Source organism: Lepisma saccharinum, chromosome 9 (assembly GCF_977018435.1).
Source record: "Lepisma saccharinum chromosome 9, izLepSacc3.1, whole genome shotgun sequence".
NCBI classification, from domain to species: domain Eukaryota; kingdom Metazoa; phylum Arthropoda; class Insecta; order Zygentoma; family Lepismatidae; genus Lepisma; species Lepisma saccharinum.
The window spans coordinates 88,004,448-88,017,521 of record NC_139237.1 but is presented as its reverse complement, the minus strand read 5'-3'; the positions used below and the strand labels follow the sequence as shown (position 1 = coordinate 88,017,521).

Here is a 13,074-nt window from a genome sequence, read left to right as displayed (position 1 = left end):
TTAAAGTGACGGTGTTCAGAGTGGTACAGCACGGGCTGTAATGAGAGTAGCAGTCTGAAACTTCGTAGATATGCTAATGAAGCAATGCGCTCGCGAATTATGCCAAAAAATAGTTCCAATTCTCGCCACCAGGGTAAAAAACGGCGCTGTAAGCAGTCAAAACGTGGAAATTTCCATAACTCTGACGTCAAAGTCGGTGAAATTGCCTAACCATTGTGTGAGCTCCCTGGTTGTTGTTGGTGACGCTTGTTGCTTTTTCCTTTAGTAATGTTCATGTAATTCGAATAGTGAAATTGTAGCGATATTTTATTACAAAGAGTATTGTTTTCTGCGATTTATAGTGTTTTTCCTGTAACTATACCAAGTTTTGACTGCTTACAGCGCCATTTTTTACCCTGGTGGCGAGAATTGGAACTATTTTTTTTTTTTTTTTCATAATTCGCGAGCGCATTGCTTCATTAGCATATCTACGAAGTTTCAGACTGCTACTCTCATTACAGCCCGTGCTGTACCACTCTGAACACCGTCACTTTAATTATAACCACCTGATATAATGCCCTTTTTGTGTATCTTGTTACTTTTGTACTTGATACAGAGTCTGATGAAGACCTTGCTAGAAGGTTGAAACGTTACGTTTTAGTTTATGTTTTTAATAAAATAAATTACTGCCTTGGTCAGCATATTTAGTTTTTCATAATCATGGAAACAAGGCTTAATGGTGTTATAATTTATTTTTAAGATTTCCCCATAAATAAATATCGCAGGCTGACAAATCGGGGGACCTAGAGGGTTTTTGAAACACCAGTTTCTTGTGAGAGGCGGCGGATAGATTTCCGAGGAGACTGTTTTAACCTTTGTCCTATCCCATCGAGTTTTTCCTCAGTAAGTACACGTGGGTTTTTCTTTCTACTTTTATTCAGAACTGACCCTGTTACTCTAAACTTTTTTTAAGAGGTTTAATATAGTGGTCCTATGTGGAACGGGAACACCAGGAAATTTCGTTGCAAAACGTCGTCGCACTTCTCCACAATTCCTCTTTCCGAAGTAACACTCGACAAGATAAATCCTTTGTTGCAATGTAAACTTTTGTGGTGCCATATTAAGCCACAATCTTCAACACACGGACACGACACAACACAACTTCTGAGGGAGGATTATACTGGCGTCAGTCTGCAACGTCAACAGAAAGGGAAAGAGAACGAAGGCAGGAGAGCGAAAAAAAACAACAGACTGTAACGTGCGACTGTCGCGGACCCCGTTTACCGGTAAAGACAAGCGCTGACGGCGGGCCGATATATATATATATATATATATATATATATATATATATATATATAATATACAGAGAATTATATATATATATTTACAAACTGGACCCTCATAATTACAATAATTAGGTTATCTGTGGTCCCGGGCGGTAACCTTGCGATTTAAGCCATCAGGCTTTGGACTAAAAGTACAGGACGCGCTCTGGTTCGAGTCTCCTGGGGGCAAACTAACAACATTTGTCCTGAGATTTCGACCTGTGTATGGGACCGGTGGCCACTCATTGCCGTGAGAAAATTGGGTAGCTGCCACGGAAAACCTACAACGACCAAGGGTTCGTCGTGCTGGCCACACGTCACCCTGTAACTGGTTGATCGCCCATCTCTGATGAGGCACGGTAGGAAGATCTTGGCTCTCAAGGGCTGTTGCTACGATGTAATGATCGTCAGTTTTTGAAAACGGATGACAAGGAAAATTAGCGGTTTTAGACAATCATTTCTTGAGTTAATTTTTTCCATTAGCCTTCACCGTCGCGAGTCACACAATGAGGTAGAAAAGCAACTTAAATGAGCAACAATAAGGAAAGAATATTAATGAGTATTGTGCTTTCCTTGTAAATTATGCCTAAAGATCTTATAGGAATGTTCCCTCTTGACAAGCAGTCTTGCGTTTCCCTGTGCAAAGAGATGACCGGGTGAGCAATGAAAGATTATCCCTTTCGAAGGTGTCCAACCGTAGGCAAATTAGCATCACCGCCTCCTTTATATTCTGAACTCGATTACACACCTTCTGAATGATTAACCCCTGGTAATCACCCTCCAAGCTCTGAGGTGCCGAGATTCCGTAAGTTTTCCTTTCATCGGCAGATCTTTGGTAAATCGAACGGGGGACTCCACCGAAAGGATTATTGATTCTGTCCTTCGAACTTTCACCTCCAACACACTTGAATTTAGGCAACCCCGCTGTTGAGTGTATTTAGGGAACCCTAGTGGTGCAATTGGAACCATGGCCATTAAGCAATGGAGCAATACATTTGCCTTTCCACAAATGTCTCTTTGTTTTGCCACTAATTTTCTTTGACTTTCCACACAATTTCTCCATTCATTTTCTATCGTTGTTTTGCACACTTTATCGTCTTTTTATGCCCACATGTTTCCTTTACTTTTCCATATATTTTGTCTCCTTGCTTTCCACACACATATTCCGTCCTTAATAATCCAAAATATTATGTTTTCTTAAGCATTCACAGTCTTTGTTTTCGACACATTTTTTCTCTTTCTCCCCCATTTTCTGTTTCTTGTTTTCCCATCTATTTTCTGTCCGTTCTTCACTCATTTTCTGTATTTGTTTTCCACACTTTTTTGTTTCGGCTACCACTTTCTGTCTTCGTTTCTCAACACATTTTCTGTCTTTAATTTTTCATACATATTCTCTCTTTTTTCCTCCATTTATGTCTTTGTTTCTCTTCATTTTCTTTTGTATCTTTATTCTCCACACATTTTATTTTTATTTTCTTAGTTTCTCCACACATTTTGTTAGTTTCTCCACACATTTTCTTAGTTTTTCACACATTTTCTTTGTTTCTTCACACATTTTCTTTGTTTCTTCACACATTTTCTTAGTTTCTTCACACTTTGTCTTTGTTTCTCCACACATTTTCTTAGTTTTTCACACATTTTCTTAGTTTCGTCACACATTTTCTTTGTTTCTCCACACATTTTCTTAGTTTCTTCACACATTTTCTTTGTTTCTTCACACATTTTCTTTGTTTATTCACACATTTTCTTAGTTTCTCCACACATTTTCTTTGTTTCTCCCCACATTTTTTTTTCTCCACACATTTTCATAGTCTCTACACACATTTTCATAGTTTCTCCACACATTTTCTTTGTTTCTTGACTCGTTTTTTGTTTCTCTATACATTCTCTTTGTTTCTCTACACATTTTCTTAGTTTCTTCACACATTTTCTTTGTTTCTCCACACATTTTTTCGTTTCTCCACACATTTCCTATGTTGCCCTCACATTTTCTTCGTCGCTTCACGCATTCTCTGTCGTTGCTTTTTCCCACGTAAAATTGACTTTTCCAACTAGAAATACTGGAACAGCTTAAATCTCAGTGTCATGACAGCTCCAAGGTAGATATTAATACACGAACGAAAACTGTGTACGTAAAGAACCAAGAATACTCTGTAACTTAGTGATTACGCGAGGGAACTGTTTTCGAGCCCTGATCACCAAATGTCTACATTAGTGTAGAACATATGATGTGCAGCGGCGTGTACAGGCATTGTGGGGGCCGATGTGGGTGCAAGTGGGGATTAGATTAGTCTAACAAATTGATCTTTTTTTCACCAACCAACATCCTTTTTAGGAAAGGTGAATTGAAGAAGAAGGTGGTTATGGTCTGCTTGCACGTACCAATATTTTAGATAAATTTAAACATTGTGCCGTAGTTTCAAAGGAGGCAGACACACATGAAGCTCATTGATGCTACGTGAATAACATCTTCCGCCCGTTACATGGGCGACAGCGGATTTTCTTCTCCAAATTATCCGGTGCCAGACACTTTCAACCGATCACTAAATTTCACGGGAAATTTGACTCTGCCTCAGAGATGTATTTCGGATTGAACAGCATCGGGGCATGTGAAAAGCTAGAAAGTTGCTGTAAGGGTTGCCAGAGCATCATATTTTATGTGAAAGCTAGACGAGAGAATTTTGTCTGTTTTTGTATCCGTCGGTCAGCGGCTTCTGGGTTGAATTGTTCACAGATCTCGTGTTTTGAAATTTCTGAGAAATGAAATTTGGACATAATAAGACTCTGAAAGTCGGAAATGAAACCGACAAGGTCATAAAAGTACAAATGCAGTATGTTGCCTCCGTAGCGGGGCAAAATCAAAATCTGTGTGTTAATAACAATTAACAATTTTTGTAGATTAGTATATCCCGTAACATTTATGATTTGTTTTGTAGTCTGAAATCTCCGCAACTCAAATTAAATATTTTAAATGTATATACCGTTTAATTGAATTAAATTGGAATATTTCAATACATTGGAATCATACAAACCCTTTACGTTGCTAATGTATTTGTGTGTCTGTTGGTGGGAGGTGAGAGGCGTTAATACGTAAGGTTAAAATAGAGAAAACATCTGTTTGTATCATTGGAGGTATGGAAAGTTCGCCTTGGAAACCGGAAATTTTACTTGAATTTTATCGTCCTAGTTTGTCCACCCTGGACATATCACTTTTTGGTATTAGTTTTGTAGTTACAAACTGGGAGTCCATTTACATAGTTCCTGCTTTATAATTAGGGTTTCCCGGGTTCGTTTTATTTATTTGTTTATTTATTTAATAGAAGATTCCAAATACAGCGTTAGCCATTTTACATTGGAACGATTTTATAGAACGTAAGGACAAAAATAATAACATAATACAACAAAAATAATAACAGAAAAATTACATGTGGTTAAGAGACTTACGTACTTTTAGTTAACTTTCTTCTAAAACTGTCCAGATTTTCAAAAATGTCTATTTGGCTTCCTAGATTATTATATCCACTGGGCAGTGTATGGAACAGAGAGCGCTGGATGAGGCACAATCTCGTCTTCTGAGAAGCAAAAAGTTGAGTGCTTCTTGTTGAGCGGGCAGGCACACGAAAGTGAATTTCCTGAAGAAGGCGGCCACTTCTGATGTTGCCATTCACTATTTTATGTAGAAATAGATGGTCAGCCAGTCTATGTCTCTCTTGAGGAGTTTGGATATTTAACATTTGAGGAGGATGGACTTTTGCAAGTGTTTTGTGGACGGAATTCGGTGTCGAACAATGGCCAGGAAGAAATTTAGGACGGAATTTAGTCTATCTGAATTTGAGGGGCATGCCATAGACCGGATCGGAGAGGGACCTTTCCGATGGCGGAGTGGTAGCGTCGTCGCCTTGTAATCAAGGGGTCGAGGGTTCGATACCCGGTGGAGGCACATAGTTTTTCCAATTCCATTTTCAACCGCAACGATTATCGTATCTGCCTATGACGTGGAGCCTACCATTGGTGCCCGGCGTACGTCATACCGTCCCTCCACTCAAGAAGAAGTTGTTCTAACTCGGCTGCGTATTGGACACAGCCGTCTCACACATGACCACTTGCAGCAAGTACTTTACTCTTCAATGTGTCGTGTCTGTAATGGCATTTTAAGTGTTCGGCATATTATTGAATGTGCCTATTTTGCTTTCCTGAGGCAGACGTAAATCTTCCCAACTGTTTATCATCCCTGCTTGGAGATGACAACAAGGTGTTAACCAATCTTTCAAGCTTTTTGAGAAGAACTGGTCTCTTAAATTGTCTGTGAAGAACTTTTTAGTATATTCTGTAAAGTGTTGTGTTTGTCTTATGCAGGCCCATTTACAACCTTGCACTTTTTAAACTTTCTCCAAGGGACTTTTTACACCCCTTTTTAAACACTTTCCCTTATACATTGAAGGGTGCAAAATGGCTGAATGAGCAGATGCACCCAAAACATTTGAATTAATTTAGCCATCCATCTATAACAATTTACCAAAGTTTTCTGGTAACTTTTCACACATCTAATCTCGACCCCTGGCAACCTTGACGAGGAAGTAAAGGCGATAGATGGCTCTGATAACGGCATCCACTGCTGTTACCTTTGGATTCTATTTATCTTCATTCCTTTAACGCTCGCTTCACAAAGGATGCTACGGAGATGTATCGAAGCCTCCAGATTTCAATACTCATCCCTCACCTCGCTCTATTGACATGCAATTCCCCCCTGCATAATGACAAGCATTATCCGATCGACTACCTGGCGTCATTTTTCTGATGTTACGTGTCCTCCCCCCAGCATCCACGATCTTCCCATCCACCTTAAAGTGAGTATATCACAGTGCAGCGGATGGAAAGGGGTACATTGAGCTGTCGGGGAGAGTATTAAGAACGTTTACTTTGTTGAGAAGCAGTGTTGCCACATCTGATTACTAAAAAGATCGAAATCCAAAGGTCTTGTTTGAAAGCACTAGATAATTATGTCTAGCTTTCTGTGATGTTTTAATCTATTTCATTGTGAACACATTGAACATAGGCACAGAGCAGCACTGCTTGTCTTTTAAATGTGACCAAATTTATCTCTCTCTCGTAAGCACATTTCAAACTTTTGCTTCGTTCAGAGGCGCCTTTATTAAGATAATTTTTTTTTGGGGGGGGGGGGTTGCAAGATTCAAATTCTTTATTTGCGTGGGCGAGGTTCAGCCTGGGGCTGTTCTGCCACCTAACCCGTTTCATCGATTAAATTTAAATTTACATTTCTTATGTTATTACAGTATTAATACAGTGTACAATATACGATATGATTTAGTTACAAAATCTATTGATAAAGTAATTGTAATAAATGTATGAATAAAATGATACAAAAATTGTGAAAAGACAACAACATAAAAACAAAATAAAATTAATATAATTAAAAAAATATGTAGACAAAATACATAACATGAACATACAAGTTACATCATAGTATTTGATCACAATCTCTGCTCTGCCAAAAGAAAATTCTTTACTTCATTTCGGAAAGATTCTATTTTAGATATGCTCGACATAGTCTTAGGTAGGGCACTCCACATTTTTGCAGCAAAATATGAAAACGACGACTGATATGCCTGTGTGTTGCAGATTGGAAGGTTAAATTTGAAATTGTTTCTTGTATGGTGGCTGTGAATACTGGTGTCTGCCAGACACGACGGCTTGCCAGATGTAATAATTTTATGTATAAGGCATAAGATCGGCATAAGCACTACTTTATATGTGTAAATATACATAGAATGTGTCCTTCTACGCGAATTTGGTGGGGGCAGAAAGTGCTTGCCCCCCCTTTTTTTTTTGCTGATTAATTTAGGCGAGAGAAGGGGCCAAGACACAGACCTATGCGAATTGAGTTGTATGGTCGAATGCATGGGCCTCCCAACATATTTTCATGTTCTGTTGATATTTTCGCTCACAGTAGCGCCGTGGCTTGGCTCCACAGCCGTGTATTGACCAAGATCTGAATGTGGGGAGTCTCAGTGTGCAGCCTTAGGAGCGAGGGAATGGATCAAGCCGCACGTGAATTGGCCCATTCTCTTCCCTTCAACGCCTCAATTCATTTCGTTTATTTCACTGCGCTTTTCTGTCACTTGTGGCCAATCGCGAAGGTGAGGATGAGATGAAAATGATGAAAGGACATTCACAAAGAACACCCATGCCAAGACAGAGATTTGAACCCGAAACCCTTGACGTTGTAGTACGCTTTACTAGCTCGTTACATTTGTGTGCACGGATACAATTATTGAATGGGATTAGGATAATATGTATGTATTATTGGGCGTAAGGGTTCTGTAATCTGATACCTACTCGAACATGGGCGTCGGGAGAGGGGGGGGGGGTCGAACGGGTCGGTGCCCCCCCCTGAAAATTGACATTGTTAATTTAAAGATACAAGAAAGTCGAAAGCTTGTTACTCTTATTGTTAAGAACAGAAATAAAGTTCATTTACTTAGAATTCGAACAGAGTAATCAAACTAAAAATGCATTGGATCGAAAACATGAAAAATACAGGAACAAGGTTGGTTATATTCTACCATTTCATCCAAAGAACAATTGAGGGGTCTAGTGAGAGAGGGAGCTATGCCACAAATCTTGAAAATTTTATTTTTTTGCCATTTTCAGTCTTCTCCTACCATCTGTGAACTACAACCATGTGGCATAGCTCCCGCTTGTCCTGCGGCAGATTTTCTGAGTTCTTGAATACGTCCTCATCAGCATTTTGAGTGAGAGAAGGAGCTATGCCACTTACTGATGGTGTCTGGAATAGGAGTGGCAGAGGTTGTGTTGCAGTAACCGGTGCTAGATTTAATATCAGCCCTGAAGTTAAAAGATGTCATGGCAATAATGCCTTATATTCCTCCAGTTTTTCATGGTGTTTACCAAAAACTAAAATCCACAGCAACAATGGACAGTGAAGATCCTCCAGAAGACATATTAAGTTGTCTTTACGTAGATCATATGTAACCCTGTGAACATGATTTACACTGAGGCAAAAGTATTTAAGCCTTGTTCGAAGTATTTGATGTGCTAGATTGATTTTTCCACATGGGTATACTACAACAATATACCATACATGTTCATAATAAATGGTATTTATATTGAAATTTATATTTTTCCTTTTGAATAATTTACCTAAGAATATGTTGAGAAAAAAAATTACCCTTTGTTATACAAATTATGACTCAACGCGATGCTTTAGAAAACTCAATTTATTTCCATTTCTTGTCAAAGTGGCATAGCTCCCTCTCTCACTAGACCCCTCAATTGGTTTCACAGTTTTCAAAGTTCTAATAATTACAGTTGTAGGTGAGAGGTCACACAACACACTTTATAAAAATACCCCCAACCCCCTCGTAACATTTAAAGCCTTTTCTTGAACGAGACGTGCAAACGATAATATCAAAATGCATTTCAGATACTAACTGCATAAGATGCAGTGGATCGAGTCTCCCCATTTATATAATAATAATAATTATTATTATTATTATTATTACTAATATTTCAAATATAATTTATTTTTGTTAGTTTGTAATATTTATTATTGTATAATAACATTTATAACCGTGGTAATAATACTTATTATTTATCTACTAATCAACTTTTTTCATTTGCCCGACTACCCCTGCAAAAATATGTGGCGACGCCCATGGTGCTTGTTAATGTGATTGTTTGATGGAGTTCAAGCGTTGGGGACTTCTCTATTTTTATATTAATCGCGTGGATCAGAATGACTCAACACTAGGCCTAGGATTTTGATGCCCTTAAAATTGCCAAAAAATGACCTTTAAATAATGCATGAATGACCTAATACATGCAAGAAAATCCCCTATAAACTTAGAAAAATGACCTAAAAATTCTGAAAGATTTGTAGAACAAATTTATAAACTACCAAGAGAAATTCAAATTGCAAATTAACGTTACAGTATCTATCACATGTTCATTGCGTATGGTAGTACAGTGGGATCCATGAGTATTACCCTGCAAATTGTCCACGACTATTTTAATTAATTTTTCTCTTACATCCTATGTGTTTTTAAGCGATGGATTTCTATGTATGCGGGTGCAGAAGTTGTCAACAGCTTGTTTTCAGTTGTCTTTTAATTCTTGAAGCTCTCATTGCTTCAAATAAAGTGCACGAACATGGTGATGGACAATTTGCACGGTACTACTCATCGATCCCACTGTACAAGTAAGAAAGGCCACTTTTTGTCATCTTTTACACTTTGAGTACTGAGTTGCAGTACACAATGAAAATCATATGCAAATTTTCAAAAATGAATGATTGTTGGTTGTCGGACATGGAAAAACTTCTCTCGACTTCCAATGAACTCGACTTGCAATGAACAATATCAATTGCTGTTAAGTCACTTTCAATTCCATGGAGTGCAAATTCTTTCCCTGACAAAATGTCCGATACAGAGCACAAAACTTTGTACCAATTGTTTTTGAACAATAATACGTTCGGCGACAATGTATTTACTGATAGAGGGAGAAATTTCATTGTTTGAGCTGAATTGTTACACAACAGCTTGTATCAACAATACTGCACAGAATTTCTTTGTTTCTTCAAACACAGGCGTTCAGAACAGCGCTGAAGTCAATGAGACGAGAGTCCGGAATCTCTCTCCTTCAAAGGATTACATTTGCATGTACAATGCCCCTTCTTTCGCCAAAATGTAGAAAAATGCATAAGATGACTTTTAGAAGGCCGAAAAATGACTTAAACGGTTTAAAATGTTTAAAAAATGACCTTTACTCCAGAAAGGGTCAAAAAATGCAAAAAATGCCCTAACAAAGGCATCCCAATATTCACTTTCGTGTAAAACACATTCATATTTACTTATGCAATATTTCTGCCTTACGAAAAAAAAGATGCATTTGCATCAAAATCCTAGCCCTACTAATCACTAAATATTTGAGCCCGGCCTCCGTGGCGGAGCGGTTAGCGGTTCGAATCCCTGCCTGGGTGTCTCTTCATCAACTTCACTCATCCTCGACATAGGCAAAAGTGGCAGATGAGCGAAGCAAACTAAACCAAATCAGAATTAGTAAATACATCATATAACCAAAACAATAAAATAGACTAAAGAACAAATAATCCGTGTTGGTCTTGTTGGTAGGGCGTCTGACTGTCACACGGGAGCCCTGGGTTCGAATCCCGGTGGGCGATCTAAGGTCGGAATTTTTCCGGCCTTGTCCCCGAATAAAGCGGCTCTGGGGCTCACCCAGCCTCATATCGATGGGTACCTAGGAGCAACCCTAGGGGATAAAGTCGACAGGAGCGTTGTGCTGGTCACATCACCTCCAAAATGGCCGAGATCGAGAATGTGTGGGGCCGTATCTCCACATACCCTAAATGTGCTTTCATGGCACGGCGCTATGTACCTTTTTAATTTAGACTAAAAAACATCCTCGCCTCGGAGGCGAAATATACCACTGAGACATCCAGACTGCCGAAGTTCGGTTGCGCCAGCTATTACTGTTTCCGAAGTTGCAGGAAACTCCAGAGCAACTCAAGAAAACGCACAGTTCCAAACCTTTTTCTCCGAAGTTTCCCGATCGATAATACCGATCATTTACATTGGAAACGAAGCGAATTGATCGCTTTAATGCTTTGGTCCAAGAGTGTTGTACAAATAGGTACTTTCATCGTAACGATACAAAGATAGGTATCGGAGGAAGAGCTGGGAAGTCGTTTCGATTACCAGGATTGAAACTGCTTTGCATGGTAAGTGCAAGTTTCCCGATCCATTAGCCTTCTCTCAGCTTGTTTAGAATTTCAAATGGAGGCTTTGCCTCCTGTTCTTGCCTTCGTACAGAAGGGGAGAAGTTCAGCTCCTTCTGGGAGTTTGCAATGAGATACTTACTTAACACATTGCTCCGAAAGCCAGCAGTTGCAATGGCGAGTGGCTGAATACAATGCAATAGATCTAAATTATCTTCCATATTGGAGTAATATTCACCAAAGCTGCAATGAGCAACTGTTGTACATTGCTACAAGAATGAAACTTCAACGACAAATACCTTAATGCTGTATATGAGGCATTGCGAATACGAAGGGCGAACTCAACAATGTGCATTGTGAGGGAAATGCGTTTCAAGTTGTCAGGCAAAGTGTGAACTCCACAAAAAACTTTGGAAATCACGCATGAAACATTCTTCCGATCTACTGTTACTAAGTTTTTTGTGGAGTACGCACTGTGCCTGTCAACTTGAAACGCATTTCCCTCACAATGCACATTGTTGAGTTCGCCCTTCGTATCCGCAACGTCTCATATCCATTGTGGGTATCTGGGTGCAATGGCGTGGCCTGTGTCGTGTTCTTTGCGCCGAGGCTTCTAATCGGTTCATTTCCGCCGTGACATATGTCAAGACCATCCTTGGCTGGTTTTCCCACAATCCAGAGTGTCATCATCGCCGCACACACGTGTGTTTATGGCCGCATGGTCCATAGTGCATAAAGTGGACTTAAAACATAACATCAAACGTGTGTTTATGACGATGCACAGCTGTGTTTACACTGAAATGTTATACCTATCCAGAGAGTCAAATATGACTTTTCTTTACTCATTTCAAAAGACATTACACAGGATTACTTGTATCAATTTTATTTCACAACACAAAATACATAAATTAGCATCAGCCTATTAACTATTAATCATTTATCGTTAAAAAAAACATTGTAAATACTGTATTGTTAAAATGTACACTTTGGAAGCAACATAAATGTGCGAGTCTATTACACTTAATTATTATACACTACATAAAATCGTTAAAAAAATCATTGTAAATACAGTATTTTTAAAATATTGCAAGCATTCTACAAGTACTACGTAAATGTACACTTTGGAAGCAACATAAATGTGACAGTCTATTACACTTAATTATTATACACTACATAAAATCAGATAAACACAGCTGCAGCTGGGCAACGTCATAACCACACGTGCGCGCAGCGGTAATGACACTCCGGATTGTGGGAAAACCCACCAAGGAAGGTCTTGACATATGTCGCGGCGGAAATGAACCGATAAGAAGCCTCGGCGCAAATGACTCGGCGCAAGCGAGGCGGACTCGGCGTGGCCAGAATTTTCGAAAGGGTTTCGTATACTTTTCCTGCTTTTGATGTTCTTTTTGTAATTCTCTGAATTAAGAATACTGGGCTAGAGGAGGTTATGACCTCTCACCACCCCCCGTCTTGGGCACGCCACTATCTGCGTGCACACACTATGGAAGAACAGTCTGCGGCGATGAATTCAGGATGTGGTCCGGAAGGGAAAACCCCCTCAGGAAATAGAAAAGTCCCACCCGAAAACTTAATAGAACTTTCTGACAACAGGCTAAGAAATTTGGCAACTATGTTCACGGGGTTTGTTTCATGTACTTTGCTTTTTCGGACTTTTTCGTAAAAATAAGCACAGATTCAGCCCTCTTTATAATTAAGAGTCAAAATAATTAACGAATTTAAATTATCGTCAGACATTGAAACTCAACAATGGACACGTGTAGATGGTGTAATGTGAGTTTCAATTGTTGATAACGAACTTCTACTTCTTTCAGCTATTTTAACGGTTAGTCAGTCAACAGTTTGCTCTGGAATGGCAGTGACGTGCTTCTGAGTCCTGTCGAAATTTACATTCAATGCAATTACATATCAGAGGTAAGGGTTAATTTAATAATATTCGTATTGTTTTCATTAGTATTACAATTTCGTGTCTAT

The 13,074-nt window shown here is 39.0% G+C and overlaps 1 protein-coding gene across 1 annotated transcript in view; it reads left to right on the top strand.

Annotated features, from left to right (window-relative positions):
• sand (potassium two pore domain channel sandman) overlaps positions 1-13,074 on the top strand; it is a 480,585-nt gene that overhangs the window by 264,452 nt on the left and 203,059 nt on the right. The gene's annotated exons all lie outside the window — the stretch shown is intronic.